The sequence below is a fragment of the Zingiber officinale genome, chromosome 4A, assembly GCF_018446385.1.
Source record: "Zingiber officinale cultivar Zhangliang chromosome 4A, Zo_v1.1, whole genome shotgun sequence".
NCBI classification, from domain to species: Eukaryota; Viridiplantae; Streptophyta; class Magnoliopsida; order Zingiberales; family Zingiberaceae; genus Zingiber; species Zingiber officinale.
In genome coordinates this window covers 154,894,982-154,916,833 of record NC_055992.1, presented here as the reverse complement: position 1 = coordinate 154,916,833, position 21,852 = coordinate 154,894,982, and the positions used below count along the sequence as shown (strand labels likewise).

At 36.1% G+C, this 21,852-nt stretch overlaps 1 pseudogene; it reads left to right on the top strand.

Annotated features, from left to right (window-relative positions):
• Nucleotides 1-6,653: 6,653 nt before the first annotated feature.
• On the top strand, nt 6,654-10,366 carry LOC121972945 (annotated as a pseudogene).
• Nucleotides 10,367-21,852: the final 11,486 nt, after the last annotated feature.

Genomic DNA, 21,852 nt, shown 5'->3' with positions numbered 1-21,852 from the left:
GTGCGTAGAAGCTTGCCACTTGAGAGCGTGAGTTCGAACCGCGGGGTAGTCAGGGCGTCATTCCCTGGTCCCTGTGCACCTCTTCCCACTGCGCACTAACTTCTCCAGCTACCATGATTTACCTCCCTCGTGAAGACCTTGGATGTGATACGGCGGGGGCGCTGGGGACGAGCGATATCACCTTTTACCACTTGCCACTAGTGCTGGCCGTCCACCATAAGGAGGACGACCACGAACGAAGAAGACCTTCCGGCAAAGAAGAAGAGGAAAGAGAGGAGAGGAACTCACCACGGTCCACCGGAGAGAGCCCTGCGCCACTGTCAACTTCCAATTACCTTCTCTGTAGAAGACTGAAAGTGAGAGACATAACAGACAGACATGATTTCAGATTGCATATTACAGTTGACAACTTCAGCCATACATGTTTCTACAAAATAAAATTGACGCACAAGCCGAATAATAAGAATGCAACTGGTAAAAAAATTACACATTATTATATGACGCCAACAAAATTCCAACTACAAAAAAACAAGTGTCATTGAGCACTGACTACTAACTCAACTGCATTGACTTCCTCATTATTATTCATTGTAACTTTCTTTGTGAAATATTTTCCAGAATTTATTCTTTCACCCTCCAAAAATTTACTTTTCCTTCGTTCTCTATAACAAGGAGTACAATTTAGAAAATTTCTGACCATTTTTATTTATAACGCGAACACTCACTACTCAGATGTTCATTAGGTTGTTTATTATATTTAGCAATTAATTACAAATGGTAAAAAAAAAATCTTAGAGCATCCATATCCCATCTTCATTATAACCTTCATTAACTTATGAAAAAATATAAAATTCACTGTCACATATTTATTATAACAACATATCTTTTAACTTTAACTTACATTCCTTTTAACATTAATCCTCATTATTTATGGATCCCATGTCCACTCAATCATCTTCAAATTATATCATATTAAATAAATATATTTTAAATATACTTTAAAATATTTAAATTATTATTATTTAATAATAATCTTATTTTTTTAAAAAATAATTTTAATATTTTTTAAAAAATAATATTACTATTTAAAAAAAAGGATAAACAGCGTTCAGAGTAGGGGTGTCAAAAATAAACCCCACCCGACGACCCAACCCGAGTCGACCCGAAAAAAATCAAGTTCGGGTTGGACATTTTCATGTTCGAGTCGGGTTTGGGTTGGAGGGTTGGAGAGTAAAAAAGTTTCGGGTTGAGTCGGGTCGGGTTCGGGTTGACCCGGGTTGACTTAAATATAGGATTTTGTGAGTTTTTTTAGGGTTAAATCAAATTTTATTTTAAAAATTTAGATGTTTTTATGTATATTAATATCATGTTTGTATGAAAATGATGGAGTATTGAGATAAAAGTGAAGAATTATAGGGAAAATAACCCAAAAAAGTCATTTTGAATAGGATTTTCGGGTTATATGGGTCGGGTTCGGATTGGTCGGGTTCAGGTTCGAGTTGAGGTGTTTTGGGTTGAACTCGGGTTCGGGTCGAGTTCGGATTGGGTTAAAAAAAAACTCAACCTGATCCGACCCGACCCACCCGAATTGACACCCCTAGTTCAGAGGGATAAATACGCACGTTCATCCCTCCCCTCCCTCTCTCTCATATAAGTGAGTTTTACAATACTCACTCACAATGGAGAGGTATGGATGCCCTTATAAAGTGAATCGGCTTGTGACTGAACCGGGAACATTACTAGGTCCAATTGAGCATACATTATCCTACTATTTGATAAATAGAAAAAAAAAATGCACTATGAAAAAAATCAAAGAATATATATGCACGGCATCTTCTATCTATATTGGCATATTATCCACGTCAATATTCATATGTCTTGGTCACTTGCACTAATAGCTAATAATTATTCATGATTACTTCCTCCGTATTAATATAGGAACAAATTGAAAGAAATGTTAAGGACAAAGGAATCACTTTTTTACCATATGTTATCAACATCAATAAAATATACTAATGAGTGAATTTCAATATTACGAATGAACAATGTATACTGCATCCAGTACTGGTTCTAACACATGCCAAAACCACATGCTAGCAAACATTATCAATTGGTTCAAACAATGATCGAAACATGCCAAATAGTTGGGACAAAACGTGTCTTCATTATATCCATTATACAGAGTATCATTCTAGCGAGCAACAACCAATGACCAATTATTATCCAAAGGTTGCAGTAAGAGTGAAAAAAATGTACATTTGTTTCTTCTACATGGATTGTATAAGCTGTGATTTTTTGCACCCTTGTCACTGGGCACGAGTCTTGCCAATCTCTACACTTGCTTTAATTTTTTGTATTTGTAACAATCTAAAGATCATCAATGCTAGACAGTGATGATTTCATCAAACAATCTAACCATATCTAAATAACTGTAACTATGGTTTGCAATTGAACTAATATTTAATGCAATCTAGCATATATGCAAGGGCAATTGAGATGATACAAACTTCTTCGTGTTCCAACAAAAGTTTATCAATATGGCGAAGTCAATATGTCAATGGTAATTTAGTTTGTCATCCTCAAAGTTAAGGAAAGAACTTGTTAGAACATTTAGCACTTTGAATTTTGAAGCATATCTTTTACTACTATTATGAACATTTACCTATCATTACTTTTATTATCAAAGAAAAAGTTCTGAATTCCAACCATCCAATCCATTTTATGATAATTATATTACTACCTCTTAACTAATTTCAACCACAATCAGCAACACATAAAACCTTGATCTTGGGGGATGTATTCTGTCCCTATATAGGGGTGGTACGGTGGTTGAGACATAGGGTGTTGTCATATTAAATCATGGGGTCAAAACTCGGCGTGCCCGAACATACCTTCCCCCATCTTTTGGCCACTGTACTAATGACCAATAGTCACCCATGATTTAGCTCTTTTGTGTTGGCCTAGGGACAAGTTAACGGAGACGTTGGAGGTGAGCGAATTACCTTCTTACAACTTTGAGAGAATATATTCTACATAGAGAAGTTCAAAGAACCCTAACAACTAATTGTATATCACATAATGTCAAGATGAATCTGCATATTCCCACCAAACAAAAACAGAGCAAAGATGAGTGAAAATCCATCAAATTGAGAAATAGAAAGCATTATGAATTGAAAGAACAAAGTTGAAAATAATCCATATAACAATAATTTAGAGTGTACAAAATTTTGACAATTACTAACCAATGGCTCTGTAGAAACAAAAACCATCCTTGGAGTCTATCTGATGTATTCTTCCATAGTTTCAATAAATGATGGGGGAGACTAGGGAAAAAAGGTACAATTTAAAGTTTTGGACTATATTGTCAAAATAAGATAATTAATAATCAGAACAACTCAAATAACTTTGCTACCTCCCTCAAGTTTGGAACCTGAAAATTTCTAGCAAGTTGCAATCCACGACAAACTTCATAAGATCTAGAAAGGCATGTTGCCTGAAAGAAAGATTTTTCTTTTAGAACCTCCAACGAAAAAGAAGCAAGTTCTTTATTGAATGGAAAACCCATAGCAGAGAACCTGTTGGCCAGTTCTTCTATAGATTTCAAGGTCTCTAATTGCTTCATGCCTTGGCATCTCAAATAACTGCACAAAGTATAGCAACATTAGCAAAAGGAACAAACAGCACATAGACCTATCCCATCATTTTAAGCGATCATAGGAATTTTTTGGGTTAAACAAGTATTGAAGATAAAGATAATTTTATAAGCTATACCTTATCAACAAGGTTAATGATTCCATCATTAATAGTACAATAAATTTTGAAACTCTCTTTCAATACCTGCAAAGAAAAATGTCAGAAGTAAGAAAAAGATACCACATTTTCTAAAATGCTTCAAAAAGTTAAAAAGAAAAGAAAAATCAAAAAGTAATCTTAACTAAGAAGATGGCATAATATTCTATGCGCAGAAAGGAAAATTGGAAAGAACAAACATTACTAAAAATATTTTCTTTAATAGAAGAAAGCATATCCTAGCTAATTGTTATCTATCCACACAAAAGAATTTTAGAGAATTGATGATCTACTGTAAGCACACAACTAGATAGAGATGTATCAGTAAAATGGTACATTAGGGATTAACCCTAATAGTTTTCCCACAACATGTAAGCTTCCCCTCTAAACAGTAAGAGCTTCCAGCCATAAATACTCCCAGTCATACATTCTTCTGGCCACGAATTCTCTAGGCTCCACATACACCACCACCACCAACAACAACAGAATACGTGGTTGCTTCTCCATAAGCAAAATAGTGGTTTTTCTCCTTTCACAAAACTATCCTGTTCTCTCCTACAAGATGCAAGTTTGTCAGAATCTGAGGTTATTCACCCCTGACTCCCGAAATCTAACTCTGTGTTGTCGAAGGACTGGTGTTTGGTGCTTTTCCACTGATTCTTCTCCTCAGTTTCACTATTATTTTGGTCAATGACTTCTCTACTGACAGCCTGAAGATTCCCACCATATTCTTTAATCTATACCTGCCTCTTGATCTATTCATTTCTCGTAGCCTTTGAATGATGTGGTTCACCTCCATGATCTCATGTATCAATAGCACAGGATGTCCTCAAATCTGTCTTCAAGCCATACTCATGGCTCACTTCCTGATCTCAAATATGATTTACTCCTCTTCACTATCAGCTGCACAACTTTTCGTGAGGCTTTTTTCTTTCATTGCTTATCACCGATAGTAATTTTAGCCCATAGGGTAGCATCTTCCCCAGTAGTCCTAGTAGGATTTTGTGCTTCTCTATTACTGATTTATTCTCAATCTTGCCAAAATATTTTCACTAATTTATCATTGATTTTCTTGTATTTTCATTGATTTAATATGCTAGGAATTTAACTAGTCGACACCCTTATGGATCTAAAAGTTTGCTAATGTCGGCATAGGGGTTATTATATGCTCTAAGCAAGTATCAGAAACCAGTTGGAAAGTTGACCTCACATGTAGTTATTCAGAATGTGATCACTTATTTTTAGAGGTTCAAAAAGTAGCATTAAGGATTCTATGATAATATAAAATTGCTATAGAAAAATATCTCCTATATTGTGATTGTGGATATATTCAAATCGGGTACGCGTGGAAATTAGGAAAGTTCACCCTTTAGCAATCCATCTGCCTAGGGTGCTTTTCCAAGAAGAAGTATGATATTTTAGAAGAGTGACGATGATGACAACCAAATTTTATGTCGGACTTTATTTCTTATTATATCATTATATATATTTAAATAAATTTTATCTTATTTTGTCGTTGTTAACTAAGTATTCTTTGATATTCCTCATTTAATATACATATTTGTCATCTTAAATGCGTCTCTTGGAGTTTTCCATCAATAAGTGCAATCCCGACTTTCATTCCAATATTCTCATTTCTTATTCTATTCATCATCGTATGTCTACATATCCACTTTAATATCCTCATCTCTATGATTTTCATTTTCTGCTCGTGTGCTCATGTCATATGCAATTCATCTTCTTATAATATACTGTCTAACCATTTATAGAACTTTTCTTTAAATTTTAGAGGTATTTTATAATAAAAAAAAACACCTGATATTTCAACCGACATACTTTTATTCTATATAAGACATTACTCAACCCCTCTATTCTTTTGTAATAATGATCATAAATACAAAAAATTCTATGTCTTCTCATCTCCTATTTTAACATTTTTTTTATACATTTAATATTATTAAACTTAAATTTAATATATATTTTTTACTCTATAAAGCCAAAAACCTTTCACTTCTAATGTTTCCCGCCAATAATTGAGCTTAACATTTTCTCTTTCTTATGTCTCATCTATCAAAATAATATCATCTACAAATAACATGCACAATGATAACATATCTTAGATATATCCAGTGAGTTCGTCCATGATTAGTATAAAAAGATAAAAAATGTAGAGGTGGTGTTTCATATAACCGTATTTTTATAGAAAACACTTCAGTTAATCAACTTGGAGTTTTCACTCTTGTCATTACATTCTCTATATATCCTTAATTATTTCAATATATACTATATTGCTTTCTTTTCTAGAATTTTCTATATAATTTTCCTCAGGATTCTATTATAAGATTTTTCTAAGTTGACGAATGCTATGTGTAAATCTAGCTTTTATTCTCGATATTTTTAATTAGTTATTTAGAAAATGTATAATTTCTATTGCCGATCTTTCATATACGAATCTAAATTTTTTTTCGATCACTGTGGTCTCTTTAGTTTTTTTTTCTTAGTTACTCCTTTTCAAAGTTTCGTGGTATGACTCATTAGCTTAATATCCTTATAATTTATACGTCTCTTTGGTTTTTATATAGGGGGGCTAAAGTTGTTATCTCCATTTTCTATTTTTTTTATTTTCAATATCATGTTAAATAGCTTCATAAGTTTCCTTGTGCACTTCCATACCTCTATTATGTTTCGTGAGAACTGATATAGGTTTCTAAGTTTTTGTATCATATCATGGGTAACCTTACAGCATTGGTCAACTAAACTAGGATGAAGTTTGATATAGTGAATAGGAAAGGGGCTTTTCAGTGGAGCCGACAGGGTTAAAAGGCTGGTACAGGTGTCAGTCAAAGTCTGAGAAGAATGTGAAGATGGACGACAACGGAAAAGTAACTGTCATTTTGTCACAAGAAGATCTTGATTTGCTTATGCTGGCCAAAGCACAGGCACTGGTGCAAAAGCAACAAGCAACAATTCCTTCCCCTTCAAAAGCACCCACTATACCTGCCACATCATCTAAAGAACCACCAATGACGGGTGGCTGGTCCAAACCTAAGTGCCCCATAGAGTTTCCTAAGGCCTTAATTCGAGCAGCCACAGAAGATTGCACCGGAGCCATGCGGTCTCAAGGGTCCTCTACTAGGGATTCGCCACCTCGTGATCTAAAGTGCGTCAAGGCTCTCGCAGCTACCATTTTGCCTAAGCAGTTGGCAGGGGCGGAGCCACGTTGATGATTGGTGGGGCAACTGCCCCACTCAATATTTTGTAAATGTCCATAGATATTATAAAATTACAATTTTGCCCTAGTAAAAAAGAAAAATAAAACTAGGGCTCGCAAGTTGCAACCCTCGCTGTCCTCTCCCAGCGCGGATGTGCGCCGCCTGTGCTCCCTGACTCCCTATCCATCTTCATCGACGGCGACTCTGAGATTTTCTCCGCCCTCCTTTTCTTCCTCCGCTCCGATTCTCTAATCTCTAGTCTCTACCCTCCACCGCCTCCGTAGCTTCTCCAAGTAGAACCTCATCGATGACTCGACGAGGCTCTCTTTTACAGTGTCGACAGTGGGCTTCCCTCCGCCTTGTCCCCGCCGCCACTCATTGAATTCGACGACACTACTGTGCTTGCCGGTGGCGGTGGAGTACACCCCGTGTTGGACGTCATTCCCTAATTTCCACTGCTTTGTCTGCCGAATTCAAGACTTCGAGGACAACTGGTATCTTCCCCAATTTCACTTATTACTACTTGCAAGTTGGAATCCATTCCCTGATTTCTCTTATTATTTAGTAATTTTGGTTGATTAAATATTATTGGCCTTACATAAGTTACATTACTAATTTACTAGTTAACTCACAATGCAGTAAAATAACCCATTTTTAAGACCAAGAAAGTGAACTTCTTGACTAATCAGATTCTCGATTATGAAAATTGAGAAAAGAAGTTAACATTTTAATCTTGTAGAGGAACTTCCTTATCATATAGGCTTATGGTGTTGCATTTACTAGACAGTTGAGGACGTGAGGTGAATAAATGAGCGGAAAAAATAAGTGGTAGACGATTAGTGTCAGCTATTGTTGCAATTTTCCAGTTGCCATTAAGCTGTTACTGAAGTTTCTTTTGTTGTAGGGTTACATTTAAGTTAAGTAAATTATATTAAAATTTACAAATAATTGTTCATATGACATTTTCTTTTTCTTCTTAACATTAACAGGAATGGATAAATTTCTTAAAAGAAAGTCAATGGTAAATAAAGAAACAAGTCAAAGAGAAAAAAGTAATCTAGAGTTATAACATGTTCCCTTAAAAAAATCTCGAGTTGAAATCAATTTGGATGATCTTCAATCAGATCCTGGGTTACGAGTAAAGATTTCAAACTATGATCCTAATGATCGGGAAAAAGTGAGAAGAGCTTACCTGCAGAAAGGAGCTTGTCAGCCTCGCAATCATAATTTTCCACAAAGAAAAATTGGTAAAGCATCAAGAAGATTTTGTCCATCTTGGGTTAATGAATTTGGAAATTGGTTAGAATATAGCATAAGTAAAGATGCTGCATTCTGTTTGTGTTACTACTTATTCCGACTAGATTTTGGAAAACAAGTAGGTGGAGATTCATTTACTTCAGTTGGGTTTACTAATTGGAAAAAAGGAGATTTTTGTTAAACATGTTGGAAGTTCAAATAGCGCACATAATCAAGTTTGGCAGAAATGTGTAGATTTGATGAAAGAAAGTCAACACATTGAAGTTGCTCTTACCAGGCAAACCGAGCAAGCTCGCAATCTTTATAGAGTCAGGTTAACTGCTTCAGTTGATTGCATACGATTTTTGTTACGCCAGGAGTTAGCTTTTCGGGGGCATAATGAATCTAAAAATTCATTTAATCAAGGTAATTTTCTTGTACTTTTGAAATTCATTGCAAATCATAATGAAGATATAAAGAATGCAATTTTACAAAATGCTTCGGAAAATAATCAATTAACTTCTCCTGAAATTCAAAAAGATATTGTAAATGTTGCTTGTCTTAAGACTACAAATGCCATATTGAATGAACTTGGAGATGAAGTGTTTGCCATATTAGTTAATGAATCACGCGATATATCAGATAAAGAACAAATGGCTATTACTTTACGTTATGTAAATTTGAGAGGCATTGTTGTTGAACGTTTTATTGGGATTATTCATGTTGGTGATACTTCTTTCCTGTCACTCAAAAAAGCTATAGAATCACTACTTTCATATTATGGATTGAGTATAGCTAGAATTAGAGGACAAGGATATGATGGTGCAAGTAACATGCGAGGCGAGTTTAACGGGCTCAAAAGTTTGATTTTGAAAGATAATCCTTTTGCATATTATGTTCATTGTTTTGCACATCAACTGCAACTTACTATTGTTGCAGTAGCAAAAAATCATCTCCAAGTTACTTCTCTCTTTAATTTGGTTGCTATTGTAGTTAAAGTAGTTGGAGGTTCATGTAAAAGACAAGATATCTTTCGAGAGAAACGAATGGCTGAAGTTAAAAAAAGCACTTGGAAATGGAGAAATTTTCAGTGGTTGTGGCTTAAATCAAGAATTTGGGCTCAAAAAGCTGGTGATACTCATTGGGGTTCACATTATGGCACATTGATGAGTTTAATTGTGCATTTTTCCATTGTTCTTGATGTTTTAGAATATGTAGTGGAAGATGGTGCTCATTCAGAACAAAAGGCTGAAGCTGCTGGTCTTTTGAATTCTTTAGAAACATTTGATTTTGCTTTCACTTTGCATTTACTAAAAAGCATTTTGGGTGTTACAAATGAACTTTCCCAGATTTTGCAGAGAAAGAATCAAGATATTGTCAATGCCATGATATAAGTTAAAATCTCAAAAAAGATATTGCAATTGATGAGAGATAATGGTTGGGATGATTTATTGAATGAAGTAATGATGTTTTGTAATTGCCATGATATTGTAATTCCAGACATGAATGAAGTTCGTGTTCTCAAGGGTAGACCAAGACGTAAAGCTCCAGTTGTTACCAATTTACACTACTACAAGGTTAGTTTATTTTATGAAGTCTTGGATATGCAACTTCAAGAGCTTAATGATCGATTTACATAAGTAAATACTGAATTTCTTCTTTGTATGGAATGTCTTAGTCCAGAAAATTTTTTTTCTGCTTTTGACAAGGAAAAGTTGCTTGAATTTGCTAAGTTTTATCCCGCAGATTTTTCATCAGTTGAGATTCTGGCATTAGGTAATCAGCTTGATAATTATTTTATGGATATGAACTCTAGTAAAGAGTTTGCAAATTTGAAAGGAATAGGAAGTCTTGCGAGAGAATTAGTTGAAACAAGAAGAGATATTATATATCCATTGGTGTATAAGCTTATTAAACTTGCACTTGTGTTACCGGTGGCTACAGCAACTGTGGAAAGGGCATTTTCTGCTATGAAAATTGTGAAAAATCGACTTCGAAATCGAATGGGAGATCGGTGGATGAATGATTGTTTGGTTACTTTTATTGAAAAAGAAGTTTTTGATACAATTGACAATGAATTAATATTACGTCGTTTTCAAAATATTTGTACTCGTAGGGAATTCTTGTAAAATATTTTGTTATGTTATTTTTGTATAATATATTGTGCTTTAAATATTTAGCTCCACTTAATATAAGGGGGCCAGCTTCGCAATTCTGGACATAGAAAAATTCTGTGTATTGTGTCTGTTAAGTGTTAAGTCATTCAAATTTCAGATATGGCTGCAAGCTTATTGTAAGGCCTTGTAATCCTACAAAAACTTTTATATTCTGGCTGCTGTTAAATACAGGAACTTAACCCTTTAATTAATTTTCCAGCTGATTTTCTTTGATCTATGCAAGAAAAGAACAATTGAGAGTTGTCATTTCTACTAATCATGTTATTAAGGTGCTTCCTTCTTTTCTTTAACTTATCTTCTGTATCTAATAGAATCACATACAAAGCTATTTATCTTCCGTTATATGCAAATTCTTGCAAAAGATGTTCAAGGTCAGAAATTTCCCAACTAGCTTATTTACTTAGTTTTTACCACTATATAACTAGCTTACTTTGTCCAATTCTTTCCCAATTGAATTTATTAGATTCATATCCATCACCAAATTGGTTAACAAATTCTATTTTGAGGTTCAGAATTGCTATTTTACATTGTGTGATACAAAGAACCAAATCTTCATGTGGGTTTAGTTGCTTAATCAATTAAGTTGTAGAATTGTACTATGACCTGGTGAATGATGCTTCATCTTTTTGGATACAAATAATCTATTTTCCTCTCGCATTCTTCTCCTTGATAGGTGTCGTCACTTGAAAATAGAAATCTTCACTGACTTTTGTGTTATGTGAATTGTGATTGTCCCCTTATTGTACAGGACCACAGTTATCTATTTTTCCGCTCTACTCTACTTGAACAATTGTGTTGTACTGTTGTTGCTTTTGTTGAACTAGGACTTAAACTGGATTACTAAGTCCACCAAAAGGTAATATCTTTGGCTACAAATATGAAATATATATATATAATGTGCAAATGTGATTACATTTTCGGACACCGTCATATTTGTTTTGTAACTATCTAAGATTTTCGGCTAAAAATATTTCTTCTCATTTTGATGTTTGTTTTAGCTTATCATCAGACATCAGTTCAGAAATCAGCATACCTTACATTCTTACTCGGTCCTTTTACATGTCCTAGAATTGCTATAACTATGCCATAGGCGACAATACTGAGCCACTGAGGTTTTATTTTACAGTGCTAATTCTATTCTTTCACTAACCTTTTTTAATTTTTTTCCTAACACTTGATGTTTAACGTAATCCTTATATATTTTGTTTTGTTCCCATTGCGAAGCCCTGATTTGTTTTAAGGAATCCTAGGTGGTTAAACTGTTAAAGATCTCTGAGTAACTGTCTTTTCTGATACTGTACAAATTTATCAAAATTTTTTGTGCTCATTAGTGTAACTTCTGTTTATATTTGTATCAGATCATTGAGGATCAAAAGCTCACCAACTTCATAATCAACAATGGCATTCATTGCCCCACCTGTTATAAGGGGTCTAGCTCCGCCCCTGGCAGCTGGATGTTCCCTTCTCATGAGAAATTCTGGAATACAAGATGCCTCGGTGATTTTGCCCTCTACCGATTAGTGGGTATAGAGGTTCTACTGATGATGAAGATCATCTCCGCAAGTTCGAGAAAGTTGCCCTACTGCACTAGTACACTGATGGGGTTAAATGTCAAGTGTTTTTAACCACTCTATCTAGTTCAGCACAAAGATAGTTCGATCGGCTCCCTACTAGGTCTTTCATGTGTTTCAAAGACTTCAAGAAGACTTTCCTTCAATACTTCACCAGCAGTCGAAAGTACCACAAAACTAACTTGAGCTTATTTGCTCTTAAGCAAGGACCTAAGGAGTCCTTGAAAGCTTATATAAGGAGGTTTCATCAAGTGGCTATAGATGTTCCATCTACCACTTCTAAAATTCTTATGAGCCCCTTTTGATGGTGTAGGGAGCGCCAAATGATAGAACCTATGTTTTGATAATAGCAAAGGGTTCAAATTTAAGGTTACTTACTATCTAATAAATGTGAATAACCTTGCAAGAAAGTCTTAAGTGTTCAAGATACTCCTTATGCATTTTATGGATACTTATTTCATAAAGGCAAGTATTTATTGTTAATCATTTACTTTTCTATAAGTATATGATTAATAATAAAGTTCTATAGATTAATAAGTATATTAATCTTAAAACAGTCCTTGATCAAATAGATATTTAGAGGGGATATGAATATTTAGATCGACGTTGAGTATGACTAGGTCGAGATAGACTGAGGGATGGATATCCAAGTTGTACTTAGGCTTCCATGAGTTTAGAGGTACATTAGACACAATCCTCTTAAGAGGAGACCACATATTAATCATTCCTCTTATGAACCAGTGTAGCTGATCTTTTAACTTAAGACCTTCATTTATTCTATGCATGGAGTTATGTACTTTGGCACCGTTTAAAGTAGTCTTTAATTGGATTGTGATTAATACAGTAGTTGGGTGTATGACAAAGCATAAAATAAATAGTGTTGAGTCAATAAAGGATTCATCGCTCTCTTGGATTAGGAGTTAACATTCTGGCCTCTAGATAGAGATATTACTGTTGGTTGCTACTTGGAAAATCTAATGGTTCCACTGTACAAAAATTTTGTACAAAGGTCTGAACCTTTTCCTAGCTACCATGTGTTCTTTTAAATTAAACTTGGATCGCCTGCGGAACTTAACACGTTTGATCCAAAGTTTAATCTATTTGTTCTTTTAGGTTTAGACTTGGATCTCCTGCGGAACTTAACACGTTTGATCCAAATCACCTAGGTTATTAATTTCATTAAATATTAGTTTCCAAAATTGGCTTCCAGGACTGCATGGCGAGGCACATGGCCTTCTTGGATATGGGAACAACCACCACCGCCTAGACAAAGCCTTTTAAGGAAAGTTAATATTTAATTTCCTTAAATAACTTTAGGTCAACCGAAAAGAACAATCAAATCACAAGAAAAATAAAACAAAGAACACAATATCGAAAACAAATTCGAAATACTAAAATCGTATGCCTCTTGTATTTGGTATTTTACAAAAGAATAAAACTAGTACGATGCGGAAATTAAATACTAGTATACCTTTTCTTTTGCAAGCAAAAACCTCTAGGTCTTCTACCGTATTCCTCTTCTAACCTCGGACGTTGTGTGGGCAACGATCTTCCGAGATGAGAAACCACCAAAGCACCTTCTTCTCCTCCTTGCAAGGTTCGGCCACAATCAATAGCTCCTCCAAGGACGAAGAGAAAACACCACCAATGCTCCAAGGGATAAAGCTTTCTCTCCTTCTTCTCCAAGCTTGAATCCGGCCACCACTTGATCTCCTAGAGGAAGAGGAGGTTCGGCCACAACAAGGAGAAGAGAGAACTTGAAGGGGCCGGCCACACCAAAGAAGCAGAGAGGGAGAAGAATAATAAAAGTTGTGTGTCATGAAGGCACCCCAACCCCCTCTTTTATATTCCTTAGCTTTGGCAAATAAGGAAATTTAATTATAATAAAATTTCCTTAACTTTCCTTGACATGAATTAATTAAGAAAAATAAAATAAAATTTCCCAATTAATCATGTAATGGCCGGCCACCTCATGGAGAGCAAACAAGACAATTTTCAATCAACAATTAAAAATTCCTTATTTGTCTTCGGAAATTTTAAAAAATAAAATTTCACTTTAAAATCCTTTCATGGTTAATAAAAAGAAATTTCCTTAATTTTAATTTTTCAACATGTGAATAATTTACAAAGAGGAAAATAAAATATCTTTCCAATCTACAAATAAGGAAAGAGATCTAATCTCTTTCTTTAATCTTTTGTAGATCCTTTCAAAAGAGATATTTTAATTTTTAATCTCTCCAATAAATTATATCTATCACATAAGAAAAAATTAAAATTAAAATTCTTTTTAATTTAATGCGGGTCGGCCACCTAAGCTTGGGTTCAAGCTAGGGCCGGCCACCCATGAATCAAGGCTTGGCCGGCCCTAGCTTGATCCACAAGCTAGCTTGGCCGACCCCCTTATCATGGGTATGAAGGTGGGTATAGGTGGGTATAGTACTCTATAAATAAGAGGCTACGATAGGGACCGAGAGGAGGAATTGGTTTTGGTCTCCCGATAAAATTAAGCATCCCGTGTTCGCCCTGAACACACAACTTAATTTTATCAATAATAATTCATTCCACTAGAGAACTATTATTGAACTACCGCACCAATCCCAAATTACATTTTTGGGCTCCTTCTTATTATGAGTGTGTTAGTCTCCTTGTGTTTAAGATGTCGAATGCCCACTAATTAAGTGAGTTACTGACAACTCATTTAATTAATATTTTAATCCAAGAATAGTACCACTCAACCTTATCGTCACGTCGGACTGAGTCCACCTGCAGGGTTTAACATGACAATCCTTATGAGCTCTTCTTGGGGACATTATCAACCTAGATCACTAGGACACAGTTTCCTTCTATAATCAACAACACACACTATAAGTGATATAATTTCTCAACTTATCGGGCTTATTGATTTATCGAACTAAATCTCACCCATTGACAAATTAAAGAAATAAATATCAAATATATGTGCTTGTTATTATATTAGGATTAAGAGCACACACTTCCATAATAACTGAGGTCTTTGTTCTTTTATAAAGTCAGTATAAAAGAAACGACCTCTAATGGTCCTACTCAATACACTCTACGTGTACTAGTGTAATTATATAGTTAAGATAAACTAATTCCTAATTACACTACGACCTTCCAATGGTTTGTTCCTTTCCATTTTGGTCGTGAGCTACTATTTATAATTTATAAGGTACTGATAACATCATCTTCTGTATGTGACACCACATACTATGTTATCTTCAATATAAATTAATTGAACAACTACAAATGTAGATAATTTGACCAAATGTGATTCTTTATTCAAAATAAATGTTTACAAAAGCTTAGGCTTTCAGTATACACTCCAACAATTACTAACTTGAAATCCATGGCCTTAGGAGGAATGATTTTATCATTCAAGAGAAGTCTATTATATCTTGGAAATCAAGTAAAATAATTAATTTGGTGATGATGCATAATGTATCGAATTAATTGGGATGTAGGCTAGATAAAGAGATTGAATTACATAGTAATCGGTTCATAGTGGTTTATAGTTTAAGGCTAATATTAATTTTATTATGTTGGGTGACTAAAAACTGTTGCTATATGGTTACCTTAGTCTGTGTATGGATTTACACTACTTTCGTATATAAAACCTAGAGGGTCAGACGCATAGCACATATATATGAACATTATCTATAATTGATTATTTTAGTGGATACTAAAATTAATCAATTTATTATTTCAAAATAAAAATTAATTATATTATTAATTAATTATGAAATATTGGAAGCTGATATGGGTCAAGATCAAATATGATTTTATTTGATTCAAAGATGAGGGAGTAGAGAATTTGGATAGACACCGGTGCTACTATTCAGATAAGTATCAGTATACAAGGTTGTCTTAGGAGACGATTTCCGCTTGATGGTGAAAGATACATCTATACGGAAAATAAAAAGAAGGCTAAAGTAGAGTTCATAAGTGTCTTTAGGCTTTGTTAGGAACTAATGTCTTTTTGAATTTAGAAAATACATTCATTGTATCGTCTTTTAGACAAAATTTAATTTTAATTTCTTGTTTGGATAAATGAGGTTATTCTTATTCATTTGAAAATAGAATTTTCAGTATTTTTTTTAATTAAATGTTGGTTGACAATGGTTCCTTTATTGATAAGCTGTATAAATTGAACATCTTAACTCTTACAATTGACAATGTAATTATGCATAGTATAGGTATGAAACGTAAATTGGCTAACGAGAATTTTTACATGTTACCACATAAGTGTTCAAAACATATATCCAAACAATGCCTAGAAAGATTAATGTCACATCGAATTCTCGATTCCCTTGACATGTCAGACTTTGATATCTGTATATAGTGTGTTAAAGGGAAAACCATTAACAAAAGAAATAAGAGGATAGCCATTGTAATGATATTTTAGAGCTAATACATACGGATATTTGTAGACATTCTCTAAGGCATCTTGGAATATTGGACACATATTTTATTAGCTTCATAGACAATTACTCTCGATTCAGCTATTTGTACTTTATTCATGAGAAGTCACAATTTTTAGACGTGTTCAAAAATTTCAAAGCCGAAATTGAGAATCAACTAGGTTAGAAAATTAAGGTCGGTAGATCTGATCATAGAGGAGAATTTTATGGTTGATATGATTGATCCGGTGACATTCAACTTTTTGCGAATTACCTTCGTGAGTGTGGGATTGTACCTCAGTATGTAATGCCTGTACCTCATAATATAGTTGAGCAACGTAATTGTACTCTAAAAGATATGACAAGAAATAAAATGACTTTTACTTCTTTATCGAAGTCTTTGTAGGGTGTAACACTCAAAACTACAATTTACCTATTTAACATAATACTCAGTAAGGCAATAAATAATATCTCATACTAGATGTGAATAGATAGGAAGCCTAGCATTAGACATTTATATGTCTGGAGTTGTCGAGCTAAAACTAGGTCTTATAGGCATGATGAAACAAACTAAACTTAAGGATAGTTAACTGTAATTTTATAGGATACTTATAGAAGTCCAAGGCCTGTAAATTTTTTATGATTCCATCAATGGATCTTTTTTTCGAAACAGGAAAAGACAAATTCCTCCGAGCTTTATAAGATGTTTTTTTTCATCTTGGTCTTATTAAGAGATTTAGATAAAATTGAAGTTGCATCTAACGATCCATCTATAGGGAGATATTTACATCATTTTCCAAGTCATTTGAGTAATAAGATTTGGCTCTCTCTTGACTCGAGCTCTCTTTATCTTTGGATGTTGTCAATAAAACTCCATCATCATTGACAGTTTTCTATGCTTGTCTTCCATTTCTTCTTTTAGCATCATCCTAAGTAATTTTTAGAGATTTCTTTTTCTTCTTCTCAACTCTTAGGTGTTTTTTTTTTGTTCCTTATATCAACTTTGTACATTGATCGTTCCTATGTCCTTGTAAATTAAAGCATCTAAAATTTCTCTCGTTCTTCTTCCTCGTTAGGATCGTCTTTACATTGCTCCTGCTAAGATTTGACTTGAAAGACTATCTACTTCTCTTATCATGTAGACTTCTTCCATCTTTTCCTTTGATGACGAAGATTCCAATAATGATTTATAGGACATAGGGCATTTTCTCTTGACTTGTCATATAGGTTACTCCTCTTGTTCTAATCATTTCCTCCCCTATTCTTGCATACTATTCTTGCATACCTTGATTCTTGCCATTTCAATCCCCTCAGGACGGTCTAGTGGTTAGCACATGAGGTATTATCACAATAAGGTCTGAGATTCGAATCTCGATAAAACCGAGGTAAATGTCTTCCTTATGTGCTAGTCACTATTCCAAATGCTAGTAGCCGCCCGTGATTTACCTCCTCCGTGTTGGCCCTAGCACGAATTGGCGAGGGCACTGGGCGAGCATATTCGCCTTCTGCCACAATTAATTTTTGCTATTTCGTAGATAAATCTTATAGAGTGTTGGTCCAAACAATATGTTGCCGGAGATATTTGAGGACTTAACTGAATTTAAAATTATACAAAATTTAAATTCAACTTACAATAGAGATGACTTGAGCGGATAATCTCAGGCTGCCAGCAGGGGCTGGTTTCTGCTACGTGCCGAAGAGCGGCAAATCAGACTCAGTCGTCGAGCGGACAGATCTGCCGAGCAGCAGGTCTGTGTTGTCGAGCGCTGAGCAGTCGAGAGTACACAGTCCGATCAGACAGAGCAGCCGTTCAATTAGAGAGACCGACCGAGCAGTCCAGTCGGGCGGACAGTAAGGTCGGCCGGCAATACGGTCGGATAGTAATGCCTGGCAAGAGGCAGGCTGAGTGAAGCGACAGGCCGAGCGAAGGGCTAACCGGGCGAGTGGATAGGCCTGGCAAGAGGCAGACCGAGTGAAGGGCCAATCGGGCGGACAAAAGAGCCGACCGGGCGAGTGGACATGCCTGGCGAGAGGCAGGTCGAGCGAAGCGGGAGGTCGGCCGGGCGAGTCAGAGGCCGGTCGGGCGAAGACTAGAAGTGACGGACGAGCACCCTTCCGAGTGGTCGGTCGGGAGAAGGGGCCGACCGAGGGGACGAAGAGACCGACCGAGGCCTACGAGAGTCGCAGTTTCCTTGAAACAGATTCAACCCACCTCCGGCTGTGCTTCGAGGCCTACTAGGGTCGTCTGTTTTCCAGGATACAACGGTTGATCGTGATCCTCACCAAGCACTGGTGGTCACGATGAACTGAGTGGCACCCGATTACTATCACGTGCACTTTGCCAAGCAGGAGTTGCAAGACAGAGGAGAGGAACGAAGGTGGAGAGCTGCCGCTTGTGTTGCTGTCTCTGTGTGTCCTTTTGCCTATGGTCGCCGCCTCCTTATATAGGAGCTCAGACCAAAGGTAGCGTTAATGACCTTAATGGTCATTATTCGCCGAACAGTGAAACGCCCACCGTTTCACTTATTATCACTCGACCGTTTTGATTCTGCATTAATCTTGACTTTAATGCATCAGTTATACAGCAGCAAAAAGTTTACGTGGCAAAATGTTGGTTGTTCCACTTGGACAAATTTTGCCCCAACCGGTCTGGCATTTGGTGCGTGTAGGTCATGCTCACACACGATTCAACATGATTCAGTGCAAATCCGGGCCTTGGATTTACACCCCCCTGCGCACCCACGTGTGAGAGAGAGCCTCTCCCCATGCATTTGTTCACATCCTCAATGCATGTGAATCAATATAAACCAACCAACATGCCATGAAACTCTCAATATAGGACTAAAGTCTCATTCACAATGGAGCATCTTTTCTCTTCCACCTCTTATCCATTCACATCACTTATATCCAACAATCTCCCACATGAATGGAGATAGGGTATGTGATAGCATTCAACAGTTGAGTCAAGTATATGATAAGTAGGTTTTTACCCTTTGAACCTTCCTTTGTGAACATTTGGTTGCTTACTGGCTGATAGTAGACACGATGTCCTTGAACTATACTGCCATCTATATAAGCAGTGACAAATCTCACCCAAGACTCTCCCTGATACAACTCAGTTCTCATGAGTGTGTTCATTCTTGGCCATGAACATGCCTGCTTCTGCGAGAAGCTCTAAGAATTGTGCCTCTAATTCCTTTCGAAGCGGCCCCACTTCTTTCTCACATAGGTGATCCCTCAAGGGTTGTCATCTACTCTTCTTGAACATTAAAAGCCCATCGGCTTACCCTAGTCTAGTCACTGTTTCATTGGGCTATCCCCCCACAGTGTGTCTAGTCAGTGCAGATTAGTTGTCCCTTTGAACCTAGTTCTTGGGATCTCCAGTCAGCATAGGTTGGATGTCCTCTGCACTGAACGTTGACAATGACATCAAGCCCATTCCTTGTGATAAGATTGCAACTAACTCTCGATTTAACCCTTTGGTTAGTGCATCCGCTAAGTTATCCTTTGACTTACATAGTCAACAGTGATAACTCCCGTTGAGTAGTTGTCTAATGGTATTATGTCTATAACGTATATGTCTAAATTTACCATTATATAGAAGGCTCTGTACCAGACTGATTGTTGATTGACTATCGCAATGTATGCAAATCGCCGGCACAAGTTTCGGCCATCGTGGAATATCTTCTAAGAATTGTCATAGCTATTCAACCTCTTCACCACATTTGTCAAGAGCTACAAACTCATATTTCATCGTGGATATGGTTATTACGGTTCGCTTAGAAGATTTCCAGGAAATGGCTGCACCGCTAAGAGTGAATACATATCCACTCGTAGACTTGGAGTCTTTTATGTCAGATATCCAACTCGCATCGTTGTATCCTTTGATCACAGTAGGATATCTCGTATAGTGCAGACCATATTCACAAGTATACCTTAAGTACCTTAGAACTCTTGTTATCCCTTTCCAGTGCTCAAAACCAGGATTACTCTTGTATCTATTCAATTTACTTACTGCGTAGGCTAAGTCTGGTCATGTACAACACATTAAGTACATCAGACATCCAATCACTCAAGAGTACTCTAGCTGAGAGATACTTTCACCTTGATTTTTCGATAGATGTTGGCTCATATCTATTGGCGTTTGTGTCAACGCAGCATCACCCTTGGTGAATTTCTCAAGAATTTTGTTCACATAATGGGACTGACTAAGAACAAGTCCTTCTGTGGTTCTAAGAATTTTGATTCCTAGAATCACATCAGCTAGGTCCATGTCTTTCATGTCAAATCTTAAATTCAACATATCTTTAGTGGATTTGATTATCTTATCATTACTCTCAATGATAAGTATATCGTCTACATAGAGGTACAAGATGACATAGCTACTCTCTATGACTTTCATGTAGACACATTTATCACATTCATTAATCCCGAATCTACATTTCTTCATGGCATTATCAAATTTCTCAAGTCACTGCTTCAGTGCTTGTTTCAAATCATATAATGACTTCACCAATCTATAAACCTTGTTTTTCTGTCCTGGCATAGAAAACCCCTCAGGTTGCTCCATGTAGATTTCCTCTTCTAAATCCTCGTTTAGAAAAGCTGTCTTCATCCATCTGATGTACTTCGAGATTCTATAGAGCAGTGATAGCCAACAGTACTATAATGGAAGTTATTCTCGATATCGAAGAATACGTATCAAAGTAATCAAGACCTTCTAGTTATCGGTATCCTTTGATTACCAATCTAACCTTGTACTTATCGATTATGTCATCTGACTTTATTTTCTTCTTGAAAATCTACTTGTTCCCTAGTGGTTTACTTCCTGGAGGAAGATCTACAAGTTCCCAAGTGTGATTTTGCAAAATAGATTCTATCTTAGATGCAATTGCCTCTTTCCAGTGAGGTCCATCATGTTGGGACCGTTGGTGGCCGGCTATTGGAGGGTTGAATAGCCTTGCACAATATAAAAGATATACCCTTCTTGGACTTTAAAATAACACTTGCATAAATAATTAAAGAAATAAACTAAAAAAACGAGGCTCACGGATTTGACTTGGTTACAACTGGGGAGGTTGTTAATTGCACTAGGTATCTCCTTCAGACGAAGAAGCCTCTTACAACAGTGAAAGCACAGGAATGAAAAGCTAAACTAAATAGGAAAGCGCCCAAGTGTTGTTACAATTGTTTGTTCTGTTTTTTTAGCTTCTGGACCAAGATTGCATTTATAGCCTTGGTCGGGGCACCTGGAAGATTTCAGGTGCCTGGAAGGGGATAAAATTTTATCCCCTTCGCAACGGATCACGGTCAAACGTGATCTGGTCAAAGTCGCATTCCAAGCGCCTGGAAGGGTTCCGAGCGCCCAGATTGGTCCGGGCACCCGAATTGATTCCGAGCGCCTGAACCCTTAAATTCAACAATATTGACTTTTTACGGTCCGGGCTCT